The sequence below is a fragment of the Heterodontus francisci genome, chromosome 4, assembly GCF_036365525.1.
Source record: "Heterodontus francisci isolate sHetFra1 chromosome 4, sHetFra1.hap1, whole genome shotgun sequence".
Classification (NCBI taxonomy): domain Eukaryota; kingdom Metazoa; phylum Chordata; class Chondrichthyes; order Heterodontiformes; family Heterodontidae; genus Heterodontus; species Heterodontus francisci.
Window position 1 is genome coordinate 205,019,940 of NC_090374.1, and position 19,444 is coordinate 205,039,383.

Sequence of the window (19,444 nt, forward strand, 5' to 3'; positions counted from 1 at the left end):
GCTGTTACTCCTTCCAAAGTGAATCACCTCACACTTCTCCGCATTAAACTCCATTTGCCATCTCTCAGCCCAGCTCTGCAGCCTATCTATGTCCCTCTGAACCCTACAACACCCTTCGACACTATCCACAACTCCACCGACCTTCGTGTCATCTGCAAATTTACTAACCCACCCTTCTACACCCTCATCCAGGTCGTTTATAAAAATGACAAACAGCAGTGGCCCCAAAACAGAACCTTGCGGTACACCACTAGTAACTAAACTCCAGGATGAACATTTGCCATCAACCACCACCCTCTGTCTTCTTTCAGCTAGCCAATTTCTGATCCAAAGCTCTAAATCACCTTCAACCCCATACTTCCGTATTTTCTGCAATAGCCTACCGTGGGGAACCTTATCAAACGCCTTACTGAAATCCATATACACCACATCCACGGCTTTACCCTCATCCACCTGTTTGGTCACCTTCTCGAAAAACTCAATAAGGTTTGTGAGGCACGACCTACCTTTCACAAAACCGTGCTGACTATCGCAAATGAACTTATTCTTTTCAAGATGATTATAAATCCTGTCTCTTATAACCTTTTCCAACATTTTACCCACAACCGAAGTAAGGCTCACAGGTCTATAATTACCAGGGCTGTCTCTACTCCCCTTCTTGAACAAGGGGACAACATTTGCTATCCTCCAGTCCTCCGGCACTACTCCTGTCGACAATGACGACATAAAGATCAACAACAACGGCTCTGCAATCTCCTCCCTGGCTTCCCAGAGAATCCTAGGATAAATCCCATCTGGCCCAGGGGACTTATCTATTTTCACTCTTTCCAAAATTGCTAACACCTCCTCCTTGTGAATCTCAATCCCATCTAGCCCCAAGGGGTCATCCCCAAGGGGTCTCGCACAACTAAATTGTCAATTATTAATCTGGCATTTTTCCCCCTGAGTGTTTCTCAGCTCTACCCATACAGATTCCACATCGTCAGAGCTAATATCCTTCCTCATTATTGCGTTAATTTTCTCTTTAACCAGCAAAGCAACTCCACCACCTTTTACTTTTTGTCTGTCCTTCCGAAATACTGAATACCCCTGAATGTTCATTTCCCATCCCTGGTCACCCTGCAGCCATGTCTCCGGAATCCTGACTATATCAGACCCATTTAGATCTATTTGCGCGATTCGTTCATCCACTTTATTGCGAATGCTCTGCGCATTAAGGCACAAAGCCTGAAGGCTTGTCTTTTAACATTACCTGTCCCCTTCCCACTATTTTTCACTGTGGCCCTGTTTGATTCTGGCACTTGATTTCTATACCTATCACTTTTCTTATTTCCATTACTGTCTTTTGTTCTTGTCTTTGATCCCCCTCCTCTGACTCCTTGCAAAGGTTCCCATCCTCCTGCCATTTTAGTTTAAACCCTCCCCAACCACTCTAGCAAATACTCCCCCTCGGACATCAGTCCCAGTCCTGCCCAGGTGTAACCTGTCCAGTTTGTACTGGTCCCACCTCCCCCAGAACCGGTCCCAATGCCCCAGGAATCTAAAACCCTCTCCCTCACACCATCTCTTCAGGCACTTATTCATCCAATATATTCTGCTATTTCTACTCTGACTAGCACGTGGTACTGGTAGTAATCCTGAGATCACTATCTTTGAGGTCCTACTTTTCAACTCACTTCCTAACTCCCTATATTCTGTTTATAGGACCTCATTCCTTTTTTTACCAAGCTGTTTGTACCAATGTGTACCACGACCACTGGTTGTTCACCCTCCCCCTTCAGAATGTCCAGTAACCGCTCTGAGACATCCTTGACCAAAGCACCAGGGAGGCAACATACCATCCTGGAGCCTCATTTGCGGCCACAGAAATGCCTATCTATTCCTCTTACAATTGAATCCCCGATAACTATTGCATTCCCATACATTTTACTCCTCCCCTGTGCAGCAAAGCCAACCGTGGTGCAACAAATTGGGCTGTTGCTGCTTTCCCCTGAGAGGCCATTCCCCTCAACAGTATCCAAAGCAGTATACCTGTTTTGCAGGGGAATGGCCACAGGAGATTCCTGCACTGCCTGCCTAGTCCTCTTGCTCTGCCTGGTGGTCACTCATTCCCTTCCTGCCTGTGGAGTCTGAGCCTGCGGTGTGACCACCTCTCTCTACGTGCTATCCACGATACTCTCCGCCTCGCGGATCTTCCACAGTGTCCCCAGCCGCCGCTCCAGCTCTGAAACCCGGGCTTCCGGGAGCTGCAGATGGAGACACTTCCTGCACACATGCCGGTCCTGGGCACTGGAATTGTTCCCGGCTTCCCACATAGAGCACGAGGAGCACACCATGGCTTTGAGCTCTCCTGCCATGACTTAACCCTTTAAATTAAAACCTTTTGGAACATGCTTAATATCAAATAATATCAATTACTCTGGGGCCCTTCTTCACTGGTCCTCGTTACTACAGAACTCCCAAAAAAAACACTACTTACTAGATATGAAAGTAAACTGTAGACCTTTCTTACCTTAGTTACTAAGCCAGTTATTTAGAGTTATTCCCTAACATCAGTTACTCACCAACCAATCACCTTGCAGTTTTCCTCGAATGTCACTGTTGACTTTTTTTTTACTCCGCCTGCCTGGACTGCTCTCCCAGTAGGGAAGAGACTGGGCCTCGATCCCCAGTTTGATTTATAGGCTCCATTCCCAGCGTTCTCCCCACAGGTCCGCTCCGCTCTGCTCCTGGAAGGTAAGAGAGCATTTAAGGAAGGATGTAAATGCGTTGAAGGCAGTACAGAGAAGGTTTACTAGACTAATTACCTGGAATGGGCGCGCTGTCTTATGAAGAAAACTTAGATAGGCTCGGTATGTATACATTGGAATTGAGAAGAGTAAGAGGCAACTTGATTGAAACATATAAGATCCTGAGGGGTCTTGGCAGGGTGGATGTGGAAAGGATGTTTCCTCTTGTGGGAGAATCTAGAACTAGCGGTCACTGTTTAAAAATAATGGGTTGCCCATTTAAGACAGAGATGAGGAGAAGTGTTTTCTCTCAGAGGGTCATGAATCTTTGGAATTCTCTTCCTCAAAAGGAAGCAGAGTCTTTGAATATTTTTAAGACAGAGGTAGATAGATTCCTTATAAGCAAGTGGATGGAAGGTTATTGGGGATAGAAGGTAATGTGAAGTATTCAGTTCAGCCATTAACTTATTGAATATTCAACGGGCCGAGTGATCGACTCCTGCTCCTAATTGGTATGTTCATATGTTCCCATCTAAACAGGTAGAAGGACTGCAGGGTGGATGGGCAAACTGACCATAGCACCATGGTACAGGAAGCCATTTATTTGGGGCAGTGAAACAGAATGTGACAATGATAGAGGACAGTATAGTCAGCGGATAGATACTTTTATCGGCAGCCACGACCTGGAGTCCCAAAGGTTGTGTGCCTTCCCAGTGCCAGGGCGAAAGACTGCTCCTTGCAGCTGGAGATGAACTTGAAGTGTGAGGGGGAGGATCCAGTTGTCATGGTCCATATAGAAATTATTGACATATGTAGAAATAGTTATGATTTTTTACTGAGAGGGTTTGAGGAGTTAGGGTCCAAATTAAAATGCAGAATGTCAAAGGTAATAATCTGATTGTTACCTGAGCCACACACCAATTGGCATAGGCTCAAGAATATTAGAGATTTAAAAGCATGGCTCAATGAGTGGTGTGGAAAGGAGGGGCTCCAATTCATGCGGCACTGGCACTAATACTGGACACAGAGGGAGCTGGTCCATTGGTATGGGCTCCAGTTAAACCAGGCTGGGATCAGTGTCCTGGAGATTCGTATAACTGCGGATCTGGGCTGGGATTTAAAGTAAAGGGGGGGAGGGTTCAGGTGAAGGGAGATTTAGAAATCTAAACAGAACATTCAAGGCAACAGAGCAGTGTAGCAATTTGGTTAAAGACAGCAAAGTGAGACAGGAAAGGCAGAGAGTTTAACAGTAATAGTGCATTAGGGAATACGTTCCATGTGAAGAATAATCATAAAACAATAAATCAAAGGCTCTTTTTCTGAATAAGTGAAACCTTCAAAATAAAATTAAAGAAGTAGTGGTACATTTTAAGTTTAATTACAAAGACCTGATCCCCCTTTAGACCCCAAGATTGAGCCTTGATGGTTGAAGGCATCACCATGAATACTAGAACAAAGATGGAACATTAACATGGATGTTAGAGCAATACAGAGTTGTGAGTGCAGGGCGGGTTTTAGTAGGGCTGGAGAATGTTCCTGATATAGAAAGATATTATTATATGGAAGCATTTACAAAGATTAACACTTTAAATTTGAAGTTTTCGAGGCCTGATGCATTTGAACATGAATATGCTTATCGGATCAGAGGAACTTGGATGGGATAGGATGTGGGAAGCAGAGTTGATAGTGGCACTGAGGTTTGTTAATCTTGTAAATGGGATGTCGACCAAGGACATTGGATAAAGTGAGTCTCGAGATTACAAGAGCATGGATGAGCGTTTCAACAGCCAATGCACAGCGGAGTAAATGGACGACTTTGATGTTATGGAAGGAGTGGTCTTTGTGATGTGAGAATATGAGTTCCTGATGCTCATTGTGGGGTCGAACAGGAAGCCAAGGTTACAAACATTATGGGTCCAACTGAGAGAAGGGTCAAGGAGTAGTGGTACAGAGTGGAACATACAGTGTTTGTGTTGTGGACATGAAGATGGTGGCTCCTGTCCTCCCAATGTTTAACTGGAGGAACCTGAATCATGAATATTGCTCATCATTCAAGCTATCTGAAACTCAGTGACAGTGTAAGGGTTGAGTGTGGTAATGGAGAGGTAGAAATAGGTGTTGACGGTTTACATGTGGAAGCTGACCCTATGTGTTCTGGTATCTTCAAAGGGCAGCATAGAGATGGGAAAGAACAGCTGGAGGGTGAGAGCAGTTCCTTGGAGGCTCCAAGGACAAAATGAGGTAAAAGTAGAACCACATGAGGACAGTCCCAGTTATCTGGCGAATGGATGAGAGAAATTGAAGGAGATTTTCATGTCGACCATGTCAAAGATTTCAGAGAGACTTAGGCGGCTTTGTGGAGGGATTGTTTACTTTTACTTGTTTACTTTAGAGATACAGCACTGGAACAGGCCCTTCGGCCCACCGAGTCTGTGCCAACCATCAACCACCCATTTATACTAATCCTACACTGATTCCATATTCCTACCACATCATCACCTGTCCCTATGTTTTCCCTACCACCTACCTATACTAGGGGCAATTTATAATGGCCAATTTACCTATCAACCTGCAAGTCTTTTGGCTTGTGGGAGGAAACCGGAGCACCCGGAGGAAACCCACGCAGACACAGGGAGAACTTGCAAACTCCACACAGGCAGTACCCAGAATTGAACCCGGGTCGCTGGCACTGTAAGGTTGCGGTGCTAACCACTGAGCCACTGTACCTCACCCATTTCCTCTGGCTCCACACACAGATTCCCTTCTCTGTCCTTGATTGGGCCAACCCTTTCCCTAGTTACCCTCTTGCTCTTTATATACGTATAAAAAGCCTTGGGATTTTCCTTAATCCTGTTTGCCAATGACTTTTCATGACCCCTTTTTGCCCTCCTGACTCCTTGCTTAAGTTCCTTCCTACTGTCTTTATATTCCTCAAGGGATTCGTCTGTCCCTAGCCTTCCAGCCCTTACGAATGCTTCCTTTTTCTTTTTGACTAGGCTCACAATATCCCGCATGATCCAAGGTTCCTGAAACTTGCCAAACTTATCCTTCTTCCTCACAGGAACATGCTGGTCCTGGATTCTAATCAACTGACATTTGAAAGACTCCCACATGTCAGATGTTGATTTGCCCTCAAACAGCTGCCCCCAATCTAAATTCTTAAGTTCCTGCCTAATATTGTTATAATTAGCCTTCCCCCAATTTAGCACATTCACCCGAGGACTACTCTTATCCTTATCCAAAAGTACCTTAAAACTTATGGAATTATGCTCACTGTTCCCGAAATGCTCCCCTACTGAAACTTCGACCACCTGGCCTGGCTCATTCCCCAATACCAGGTCCTGTACGGCCCCATCCCTAGTTGCATCACAGTAACAGTCAAAGGGAGTGCAGTGTCTCACATTGTTTGGGACCGTTTGAGTTTTGTGACTGGGTAGAAAGATGATTGAAGAGATACAAATATGATATTGTCAGAAGGACGTGCACGGATTTGAGAGGCAAAAACACGTTGAAGGGATTTGGGAGGTGCAAGATGGGATTGTAGATTTTGAAGAACAGGGAGATTAGGCCTTGACTTTCGAGGAAGGGGCGACAATCCTGGTTTTGAAAGAGATGGGAAGAAGGTGAGAAGAGGGCCAACTGTTAAATATCAAAACTAATATGGGGACCAGCAATAGAAGCGATTATTAATCAAGTGGAAAATGGCTCAAGGCTGCAGGAGGTGGTTTTCATGATGTGGACAAATTTTCATACAGATTGAGGGGAGATAGGAAAGAAATTGGTGAAAACAGTTGGTTCAGGACAGAGAGTGTTTTGTTTGGCAATCGAAGGCTGATTTCAACAGGAGCAGGTGAACAGTTGCTCTCAACTTTGGAGGCAAAGGCTTCACTGAGTTTCTCACATGTTGTTGGAGGTGATGGAGGAGGAGGTAAGGTAAAGGAGATTATAAAAGCTGATGGTAGTGAAGAATAGACACAACGGATAGCTTTGCCTTTTAGGATGACCTTGGGGGACTGAAAACAGAGAGGACAATGAGGCCCATTTCATGTGGTCCAGCCTGAACCAGTTGTAGAGCAGAAATACTCAAGCATGTATCCTAATAACTTGGGACAGAAAATATGAGGCCAGAACAGGATATTCTATGAGTAAAGGAGACAGTAAATGTACTGACAAAGACAAGATGTTCTCTAACATTTGAATCAATTGTGACCTCTTTCAGGAACAGTTTTTTTCTGCATTTGTACCTTTTCTGACCATATGTGTTTGTTCTGGAAGAAAAGATAGTTGTCATGAATTGATTTAATGGTGAATTGTAACATTTGTCAGAACTTCATTGTTTGAGATTGTTCTAAGGGTGCAGAATATGCGATTTAGTGTTACTGCTCCTTTATGTGGAATTAATTTGATGTATTTTCTTTGTGAATGTTTGCTGTAACTCCACACATCCAGCAGTTTAATGTACATCAGGATAGTTCATGTTATATCATTTCATTTACCCACAGTAAAATTCATCTTTATTGTTATGGTAATTGTACATCAATATCCAAAATCTTGTTGAAGATAATCAGTCTTTCCCATTGTCCTTCACCTGCCCACAAGGATTTCAGGATTATAAAAGAAAGTAACTTATAAACCTATAAGCCCTGCTCCGAATCGATGTTCATTACTTGTTGTTGACATAATTTCCCATTCAGTGTAAACAAATATCTCACCCCATTCTTCAGCTCCTCTCTGAATTTCCTCTGTATCAGTCTATGGATACAAGTGTTTGTGCAGGAACTGAGAAGCTGCAACATGTACCCAACTTGTTGGGTGATATATATTGGGTTACTGTAATATTTATCAGTAGAGCTAAAGATTACCAGTGGCCATTTTAGCAAATGTGTCATCCATAATAGTATGAAATTGGCAGAAATAGTGAAAAGCAAAATAGTGGATTTTCTCCCATTCTTCACCTCTGGATCATTCTGATTCTCACTCTTGCTCCGGAGTCCCCTGTGGCCTCTATTTGCCATTATAATGTGTCTGACACTCAAAGCATTGAACAGCAGAATTAAAAGGATTGGTAATAGAGGAGTTATGATGCTGTTGATACACATGTATGCACTCCACAAGTGGGCGGTGCGATAATCAGTTGTTCCAAAACAATACCAAGGCACGTTGTCAATTATAAAAGCAAAATACTGCGGATGCTGGAAATCTGAAACAAAAACAAGAAATGCTGGATTCACTCAGCAGGTCTGGCAGCATCTGTGGAAAGAGAAGCAGAGTTAACGTTTCGGGTCAGTGACCCGAAACGTTAACTCTGCTTCTCTTTCCACAGATGCTGCCAGACCTGCTGAGTGAATCCAGCATTTCTTGTTTTTGTTGTCAATTATAAATACAGGTTTACCTGAATAGTAAAAGAGAAAACTCCTCAAGACAGCTTCCTACAAACACAGTGGTGATAACGACTGTTGCTGTTTTCTTGGTGTTCTATTTTGATTGTAGCTTCTGACAGCAAATTTGTCCAGTGTGATCAAAAATGAAGGTGACAGTAAACCCGACAGAACAGTCTAAAGCTATAGTGCAACAATAAAGCAACGAGGTGTACCATACACATAGGAGCTAAAAACAGGAAGCTAATTGGAAAGTAATGACTGGAACTCGCTCCCCATGAGGGTGGTGGAAGCGGAGACAATCAATGACTTCAAGAGGAAATTGGATAAGAACATGAAGGAAATAAACATGTATGGGTACAAGGATCAAGTGGGGTAGTGGGATTGATTGGATTGCTCTGCAGAGAGCTGGCATCAACTCAATGGGCCAAATTACCTCCTGCTATGCCCTGGATGACTCTATGATTCTATGCATAACATTTTAGCTGAAGAATCAAACTGCAAGTTGAAAACTGTCTGTGAATGGGCTGCTAATGTGAAGAATTCACTCCAGATGGTTGGAGTGTGTAGTCCCAATCAATTAGTCTATGGAGGAAAAAAAACTCAAATTGCCTCAGTTCTGTATGATAATCCTCCTGTACTAGAATATAACACAATAAGTTACATTTCTATGCACATGTAAACACTTTACATATAGTGAGATGGGCTTTTATCAATGCTGAGGTCTGGGAGAAAGCATGGAGAGCACTGAGGCATTTTTTTATGATCATGCGAGGCAGACTTCAATTTAGGAGATTCAGCATTCTGTAAGATAGAAGGTCATAGGCTATGGAAAAGCCCTGGAAAGGCAATAGGTCATGATAGTAAGAGAGTATGAATGAAACGTGGCAATGAAACTGTACAGGTTTATTCATGACTTATTACAGAATCTCAGACTCTGAGCAGCTGATAAAAGTAAATAAGCCACCTTTTACCTGAAATACTCATGTATTTTTTGGTGAAGGGCCCGAGGAACAACCTGCGGTATATCCGGTTTGGATTATAGTAATGGGAGTGAGCATACCACATAGCTATCACATGCAAAGTTTAATTACCCAGACTGGGTACTCGGGTGATATATATTCCAGAATGGTCCATTGAAAGGAAGAATACGGTAATTGTAGGGTGTGGAGGAAAAGCTACTGGCAAGTTTAAATATTGTTGAATATTTAGGATGGTGGCCAAGAAATGTGGCCCATGGACTGTCAGAATCGGGTGAAAGAGTGAAGAGTAACGAAGTGCAATACAAGTGCTGATAGTGAGTCCAGAAGTGACACTTGTGTCAGAAAACAATCATGTGCCAGAGCAAGACCATTTGTCAGTGCAAGAGGGAGACAGTAGTAGTCCCAACAAACATTATAGTGGAAATAGAGACGGAATATTGAGTACATCAGGCAATGAATAAAGGCTACAGAGCAGTTTCGCAAGAGAATTTGAAACAGACGTTATCTTGTTGATAACGTTTTGGTAGCTGCCAATCTTCTTCTTTGGCCTCCTTGTCTCGAGAGACAATGGGTAAGCACCTGGAGAGGGTCAGTGGTGTGTGGAGCAGTGCCTGGAGTGGCTATAAAGGCCAATTCTAGAGTGACAGACTCTTCCACAGGTGCTGCAGAAACATTTGTTCGTCGGGGCTGTTACACAGTTGGCTCTCCCCTTGCACCTCTGTCTTTTTTCCTGCCAACTGCTCAGTCTCTTCGACTCACCACACTTTAGCCCGCCTTTATGGCTGCCCGCCAGCTCTGGCGAACGCTGGCAACTGACTCCCACGACTTGTGATCAATATCACAGGACTTCATGTCACGTTTGCAGACGTCTTTAAAGCGGAGACATGGACGGCCGGTGGGTCTGATACCAGTGGCGTGCTCGCTGTACAATGTGTCTTTGGGGATCCTGCCATCTTCCATGCGGCTCACATGGCCAAGTCATCCCAAGCGCCACTGACTCAGTAGTGTTTATAAGCTGGGGATGTTGGCCGCCTCGAGGACTTCTGTGTTGGAGATACGGTCCTGCCACCTGATGCCAAGTATTCTCCGGAGGCAGCGAAGATGGAATGAATTGAGACATCGCTCTTGGCTGACATACGTTTAGATTTTAGAGATACAGCACTGAAACAGGCCCTTCGGCCCACCGAGTCTGTGCCGACCATCAACCACCCATTTATACTAATCCTACACTAATCCCATATTCCTACCACATCCCCACCTGTCCCTATATTTCCCTACCACCTACCGATACTAGGGGCAATTTATAATGGCCAATTAACCTATCAACCTGCAAGTCTTTGGCATGTGGGAGGAAACCGGAGCACCCGGAGGAAACCCACGCAGACACAGGGAGAACTTGCAAACTCCACACAGGCAGTACCCAGAATTGAACCCGGGTCGCTGGAGCTGTGAGGCTGCGGTGCGAACCACTGCGCCACTGTGCCGCCCTGAAAGAATCCAGTAGCTTGTCCAGGCCTCGCTGCCATAGAGCAAGGTACTGAGGACACAGGCTTGATACGCTCGGAATTTTGTGTTCCGTGTCAGTGCGCCATTTTCCCACACACTCTTGGCCAGTCTGGACATAGCAGTAGAAGCCTTTCCCATGCACTTGTTGATTTCTGCATCTAGAGACAGGTTACTGGTGATAGTTGAGCCTAGGTAGGTGAACTCTTGAACCACTTCCAGAGCGTGGTCGCCAATATTGATGGATGGAGCATTTCTGACGTCCTGCCCCATGATGTTCATTTTCTTGAGGCTGATGGTTAGGCCAAATTCATTACAGGCAGCCGCAAACCTGTCGATGAGACTCTGCAGACACTCTTCAGTGTGAGATGTTAAAGCAGCATCGTCAGCAAAGAGGAGTTCCCTGATGAGGACTTTCCGTACTTTGGACTTCGCTCTTAGATGGGCAAAGTTGAACAACCTGCCCCCTGACCTTGTGTGGAGGAAAATTCCTTCTTCAGTGGACTTGAACGCATGTGAAAGCAGCAGGGAGAAGAAAATCCCAAAAAGTGTGGGTGCGAGAACACAGCCCTGTTTCACGCCACTCAGGATAGGAAAGAGCTCTGATGAGGAGCCACCATGTTGAATTGTGCCTTTCATGTTGTCATGGAATGAGGTGATGATACTTAGTCGCTTTGGTGGGCATCCAATCTTTTCTAGTAGTCTGAACAGACCACGTCTGCTGACGAGGTCAAAGGCTTTGGTGAGATCAATGAAAGCAATGTAGAGGGGCATCTGTTGTTTGCGGCATTTCTCCTGCATCTGACGAAGGGAGAACAGCATGTCAACGGTCGATCTCTCTGCACAAAAGCCACACTGTGCCTCAGGGTAGACGTGCTCGGCCAGCTTCTGGAGCCTGTTTAGAGTGACTCGGGCAAAGACTTTCCCACTATGCTGAGCAGGGAGATTCCACGGTAGTTGTTGCAGTCACCGCGGTCACCTTTGTTTTTATAGAGGGTGATGATATTGGCATCGTGCATGTCCTGAGGTGCTGCTCCCTCATCCCAGCATAGGCATAGCAGTTCATATAGTGCTGAGAGTACAGTAGGCTTGGCACTCTTGATTATTTCAGGGGTAATGCTGTCCTTCCCAGGGGCTTTTCCGCTGGCTAGAGAATCAATGGCATCTCTGAGTTCCTATTTTGTTGGCTGTATGTCCAGCTCATCCATGACTGGTAGAGGCTGGGCTGCGTTGAGGGCAGTCTTAGTGACAGCTGCCAATAAACATGAGGATAAACTAATAAGGGGGGTAAAACAAAGGTACTTAAATAGTTTGAGAGAGTTGGGAACTTACTCTGAGGGACCAGATAATGTTCAACCAGTTGAGTCACAAAGGTGATTTTTTACTGAAGAAGTCCTTGGAGAAGAAACTTATAAGGTTAAAGCTAGACAAGTTGCTATGGGTTTTGAAGAGTGACTGGGTGAGTACATAGGATTACATAGACTATGTGCACAGAAACAGGCCATTCGACCCAACCAGTTGATGCTAGCATTTCTGCTCCACTCAAGCGTCTTCCCATTTTTCCTCATCTAAATCCATCATTGTAACCCTCTGTTCCCTTCTCCCTCATATATTTGTTTAAAATCACTTTCAGTGGATCTATACTATTCACTTCAATCACACCCTGTGCTGGCGATTTCCACATTCTCACCACTCTTTGGATAAAGAAGATTCTTCTGAAATCGCTATTGGATTTCTTGGTGTCTAATTTATATTGTTGGCTTCTAGTTCTGCTCTTCCCCACAGTAGAAACATTCTCTCTGTATCCACTCTCTCAAAAACCTTTACAGACCTCTATTAGATCACTCCTCAGCCTTCATTTTTCAAGAAATAAAGATCCAGCTTGTTCATCCTTTCCTAAAATGCCTACTCACACATTTCTGGTTTCATCCTTGTGTATCTTACATGCACCCTCTCCAGTGCTTCTATTTTTTTTCTATAATATGGTGACCAGAACTGCACCCAGTGTGGTCTAACCTGGATTTGATATTGGTTCAGCATAACTTCCCTACTTTTCAACTCTACCCTTCTGGAAATAAAGCATAGTGCTTGGTTTCCTTTTTTGTGGTTTTGCAGACCTGTGGTGCAAATTTTAATGATTGTTGTATTTGTACTCCAAGATCCCTTTGTTCCTCTACCCCACCTAGACTTGCATCTTCCTCGTCATAAGTCATGCAAACATAATATCCTTCCTCTCATTTTTCACTATTAAACTTCATTTACCAATTATTTGCCAATTCTGCAAGTTTATTAATATCTTCCTATAATTTGTTGCAGTCTTCCTCAATATCTATAATTCCCGCCATTTGATGTCATCCACAAATTTAGTAATCATGTTTTTGATTCTAAATTTCAAATCAATAATGTAAATTGTGAAAAGCACTGCTCCTTGTGAACTACACTTCCCACTTTCTGCCATTTTTATTAACAACAACTTACTTCGAATCTCTGCTTTTTGTCTTGAAGCCAGCTAGCAATCCATTCTACCACTTGTCCACTGATTCATCCTTCTTGGACTTTATTCAATAGTCTATTATGGGGTAGCTTAGTGAAGGGCTTTTGAAAATCCAGATAAATTAGATCTACTGCATTATCTTTGTCTACAGTCTCTGTTCCACCTCCAAAAATCAATCACATTGTCAATCCAGATGTTCCCTTTTGAAGTCCATGCTGAACTATTTATTATCCTATTTTTCATTGATAGATCTACTGTTTTCTCCTTTTGTAGGGATTCCATTAGTTTTCCTACCACCGATGTTAAGCTGACTGGTTAATAATTCACTGGACCTGCCTTCTAAAATATAACAATTACACTATCTGTCCACCAGTCCTCCGGCACTACTCCATTCTCCAATGAAATATTTAATAATTGCAGTAATTACTTTGCTATTTCTTCACTAGATTCTTTTAAAATCTGTGAATGCAATCCATCTGGACCAGAGATCTTATCCTCTTTGAGTTTGATTAGTTTATTCAATAAATTCCCTTTTTATTTTAAGTGCATTTATATCATTACTCAGCTCATCATACAGTGTCATGTCTACTTGTTCTATCTCCCAGATATATAACCATGTGAAATTAATATTCTGCCATCTCACTATTGTTACCTGTGCTATTATCCTGTCTATCTCTAAATGATCATATTCCCATCCCAAAATTCCTCTTTGATTGAGATGCCTGCAAGTTATTTTAGCATCTTATTTCACATTCCTTGATAATTTAATTTCATAATTTTTCTTTGTCTTTCTATATTTTGGCTTCTCTCCTAATCACTAATTTAGAATTTAGACAGGAATTCCCACAGCTGGAAAAGTTATATTAAAAATCTTTGTAGCTTTTATGGCCACACATGGGAGTGTAGGTCAATCAACATAAAAGCCACATGTCAGCAGAGCGATACTTTTCAAAGGGGAATGTCTCTGAAACTGCCCAAAGAGGCAAAAGACGCAGTTGGAATACGATGGAAGTGAAACAAATGTTTCAATGGCCTGAATGATGCCACCAGGGTGTGGTATATTTCAATGAGATCTGTTTTGCTGAAAATAAGGTGCATTCAAGTAAAAGCAAATCCAATAATATTTTATTTGTATCATGAGGGGTAACCTTCAGGCATCTTCTAGATGTATGTTGGTGATTTCTTATGGGGTGGTGCGGTAGATTTTGAGAAACATGTTATTTGTTAGATAAGGGGAGAATTTAAAGTCGGCTGTCAGGCTTGTGGGACATTGAAATGTATTGGATTAGATATGAAGCAATGTAGGTGGGAATAAATTTAAATCAACACTCCTACTTGGTGAGTGTTACTGCCATTCTGAATAACTATAATAGGTCATCATAGAACGATGGTGTTTTATCTAAAGAAGAGGTGAAGTGATTCTGAACGGTATATGGATAATCGTGTATTGTGTAATAATGTACACTCTACAAAAATATCTGATTGAGAAAAGGTTACAGATTGACCTTTCTGTCTTGAAACAAATTCTGGAGAGAAAAGCAATCTCTGAAATTAAAAGGGAACTGTCTGATTGTTGTACAGAAAGAAATTCAGGTACCAAGAAATTGTTAGTGATCCCAGAAGCAGGACATCTCACAATGTAATGCTTTGTCATTCAGATGGGGGACTTTGATTTAATGTGTTGTTTAAAATTTTGGTTCTGCATATAAATTCCAATTTTTATTTAAAGTGAAAGAATGGAATTGCCGATTATATATGGATTGGTCAGTTGAACTGGTTGTGAACTTGGACTAGACCAGATGCTAATTTTGGTACCATGGAGTTAAGCATCTCTGCTGAAACACCCTAAAGTAGAGAATGTTTTAAGGGCTAAGGAAACATAAAGAAAATTAAATCTGGGTTAATGCATCCTGAAGTTTCCAACCTTAGGTGACCCAAAGGACATGAAGCTAATCATTTTTCAAGATGCTTCACAAAATAATCCAGTGCAGCTGGTTTCATAATAATTTTGATGACTGAGAATGGCAAATGATGTCCTTTATCTTGGAAAGCTAAGAAAATTAAAAAAGGGCTTTTAAAATTATTCCAGCTGCCAAAACACTGCCTCTAGTGGAGGCAGTTGATGTGGGATTCTATTTGTCAAATATTTTAAGTGTGATGCATTCTGGAGTTTAGAGGAATGAGAGGTGATCTCATTGAAATAATGAGTGGCGCAGTGGTTAGCACCACAGCCTCACAGCTCCAGCAACCCGGGTTCAATTCTGGATACTGCCTGTACGGAGTTTGCAAGTTCTCCCTGTGACCACGTGGGTTTTCGCCAGGTGCTCTGGTTTCCTCCCACAGCCAAAGACTTGCAGGTTGATATTTAAATTGGCCATCATAAATTGCCCCGACTATAGGTACGGGAATATAGGAACAGGTGGGGATGTGGTAGGAATATGGGATTAGTGTAGGATTAGTATAAATGGGTGGTTGATGGTCGGCACAGGCTTGGTGGGCTGAAGGGCCTGTTTCAGTGCTGTATCTCTGAATAAATATAAAATTCTGATGGGTAGAGATTGAGATACTGTTTCTGCTAGCTGAACCATGCAGAACTATGAGGCATAACCTCAGGATAAACCATTCGATGGCCATTATGGACTGAGATAAGGAGGAAATCTTTCCCTCAGAGGCTTCTGAATCTTTGGGATTCTCTATCCCAGAGATCTGTGAATGCTCAGTTGTTTATTATATTCAAGGCTGAGATCACTAGCCTTTGGGACTCGAAGGGAATCCGAGGATATGGGGATCTGCCGGCAAGAGGAGTTGAGAACAAAGATCAGCCATGATCTTATTAAATAATGGCGCAGACTGAGGGACAGTATGGTCTATACGGGGTAAATATAATCAACTGATTCCAGTCATTGACAGGGTAAGAACGAGAGTTCAGAGCTGCAGAGACTTCATCATTGTGGGGTTGAAGAATTCACTTCCTGCTTAGTGCTTGGGATTGACATTACTTCAACGATCAAGATTAACTCTGATAGGCAGATAATGGAAAGCTGGTTAACCTGATATAGAAATAGTCTGAGTAAATGTGATCGGAACTATCTGCTCTTGGTGAGGATGAACACTGGCACTGATTGATTGGGTCAAATGTCCTGTTTAACTTCTATATATTTCTATGTCAGAAAGAACAGATGATGGTGGAAATTGACAAGTAGAATTCTGAAGAGAAAATTCTCTTCATCTGTGAATGTTATGGAGTTTACCTGAGTAGAAATATGACTTAAGTATGTGTTAAATAACATCGTGCTCTCAATAAAATGTTGTATAAAAGTGTTTGTGTCCTGGATATCACCATTCTTTTGGCAATAATATTACATGTGTGCCCTATTATTAGCAGTTCAACTACTTGTGTGCAAGATTGTCTCCAGTTATTTCATCGAAAGCTTTCTCTACTCTCTGTTCATAACTGAAGCCTCATATCCTTCGTATCAGCTTAACTTTCAGTTTGACTTCTCATTTATCACAATGCTGTGTGTGGAACCTGGTTGTACAAAAACAGTCTGTCAGGCCTGCCTCCAAAAACAATGAGGACAGTAATTCATTGACTAGGAAGGAATTTTCAGCTTCAGTAGACATTGTGCACTGTATAAATGGAAGATCATCTTTCTTTCTTTCCCCCATTTGTTTTATATATCTGAACATTCCAGTCTTTCAGCTGCTCCATCCCTTTCATTCTATTCTGCAATGTATGTTTCTTCTTTTCCATCTGCCCAAGCTACTGAAATGTTAATATCCTCGTGAAGTCTCTTACACATCGCTCACAGTTCGTGACCTTCCATTTCTATCATGTGTATATTTTGATAATTTGTCTGATATAAAACTGCAGCTCACTTGTGTTTTGGGAACAGCAATAGTACCAAACAACTCACTGTGACTACTCTGTGACTCCAATGTGTCATTACTGTGAATCCACTGGGATCTAATGGGATCTCTGTCCATCCAGCCTGGAAACTACCTATTAAAAATATTGTGTTTTGTCTGTCCTGAACCAACCTCATTCTCAAATATCAGATTGTGATCGGCTGTTTTTCTGCATCAGAAATGATTGTAAATCAACTTGCACAAAATCAACAGTAAATTGTTTGACAAATGAAGTTTTTTTTTTCAAATAATGGTGCAAAAGCACCTGAGATATAAATTGTCCAAGGTTTCCTGTAATCAAATCATGTATTACCCATGGAGTATTGTTATCCTATATTATGGCCTCTAGAGATTGTCGTCTGCCGATGTTTCGGTGAGATTACTACATTTTGAGTGACTCAACCAGTCTTCCTTTTGGAATACAGGTGTTACTTCCAGAAACACAGTGAAAACTCCAACTTGCATTTGCATAGCGAATCATAAAAGACACAATCAGAAACTAATGCATGCTGAGCTAAAGAAAATGTTTGCTTATAAGTGACCATTAATAAATGTTTTACAGGAGTAGAGGCAGAAAGGCGTGAGAAAGAAATTCAAAGTATGGAGCCCTGTTGGTTGATGGCACCACCACCAATGGTGGAACAAAGGGCTGGGAAATGAACATAGGTGTTACAGCAAAAGACACCTCTGAGTGGAGAATGGATTTTATTAGGGCTGGAGAACATTACTGACAAGATCATTCCAGTTGTTCCTCTGGTGGATCAGAAGCCAAACTCGGACTCTGGAAGGGCCTGCTCTCCAATTGGCGAGAGGCAATTAAGCAGCATCCCAGCGAGGATTTTATCAACAGTTGAGAGCAATGTAGTTACTATAGTGTGACTGTCTCCTTTCTTAATGATTGTGATATTCAATATCCAAAATCACTTGAATTTCTTCATTCTGCCAGAGTTTCAGAAATGAGGCATATATCTGAGGAATCAGTCTGTCTCCTTTGTATTTCTGTACTTCCACGGGGATATTGTCAGGACCAGAAGCTTTGTTGTTTTCCATCTGTTTGACAGCAATTATCACATCGTGAGCATTGGATTACTGTCCAGCTCACTTCCAATTGTATGTTATGGGAGGTCCTCCAGCAGGTGCATGTCCACCGTGGAGTTCTGATTGAGTAGATCTACAAAGTGTCCTTTCCAGTGGGTGTTGCGACTTTCCGTGTCTTTGAGGAGAGTCTTGTCATTTATGGATCTTACTGGTGTTGCTCCATGCACTGAGGATTCCATCTTCATGGACATTGCTTGCTGGTTTGACCATCAGTTCCTGTAGTTTCCAACTGATTTGTTATTGCAAATTCCTAGAGATTGGTGTTGTTTGACAGGCCAAATATCTCAAACTTTCTCAGTATCTGCCACAGCTGCCAATCCGTTTTGGGGTGGCTTCAAGCACCAACACTGAGAGAATGAGTCGGTGGTCTGTCCAGAATTCATCGGCCCTGACCATGAAATGTGTAATGTGCCCATCTTTTCAATCCCTGGTCCTGACTATCAGATAGTCTATTCAAGTGTTAGTGATTCAATCTTGGATGTTGTCAGGATGTCTCGAAAGGGGTTTCTCAGTGGGAAAGTGTGTTAGTGAATACACAATCCTGTTCAATGGGCAGAATACAGCAGAGTGCTGCACTGGCAGGAGACTTTCCAACTCCATGCTTTCCAATGATCTTCGGCCAAATTGTGCGTTTGATCCCACAATGGCATCGACACCACAGAAAATTATATTCCTTTGACTGTGATGGTACAGCTGCAGAATTGTGTCTAAACTTATTTCACTTCGTCCTCGAAGGCCAGGGTCGGTGCAAAAGCACTAATGATGATAGCAGATTGATTGTCTTTCAGCTTCAGGTTGAGTGTCCTGAGACACTCATTGATCCCAGCAGGGGTTTGTGGAGTCTCTTCATGATTTTGTTTTTCATGGTGAAACCGACTCCATGAATTCTGTGTTATTCTCATTACTTCCCTTTCCAGGAGAAAGTATAGTCACCTCCATGTTCTTTCATTCAAACCTCATCTGCTCTCGGGCTCTCGCTAAGGGATATTATGTCAATGCATTGGGGTCAGAGCTCGTGGACCACTATCACTGTCTCTCAGATCATTCTGAGTTATCCATTAGTGACCTGCGGAGTGCAGCTGAGAACACCTGTGAGAGAGGAGGCTGGGCGCCCTGCCCCACACCCCGTGTCCAAGCAGGATGCAGGCGGATGGCAGAAAGCCGGACTTCGCTCCCCCGCTTGAGGGAGCCGTAGTGTGGATCCAGCCCAACTCGAGCATGCTGTTAGGCCACGGGAAAGCGGCGGCGAGCGGCCAAACACCTGAGGAAAGTGACACTGACCAAGCCCACCTTCTGCCAGCACTCTACCGACTTCATCTGGCGTCTCGGCGGCTTCCAGTATGACCGTGA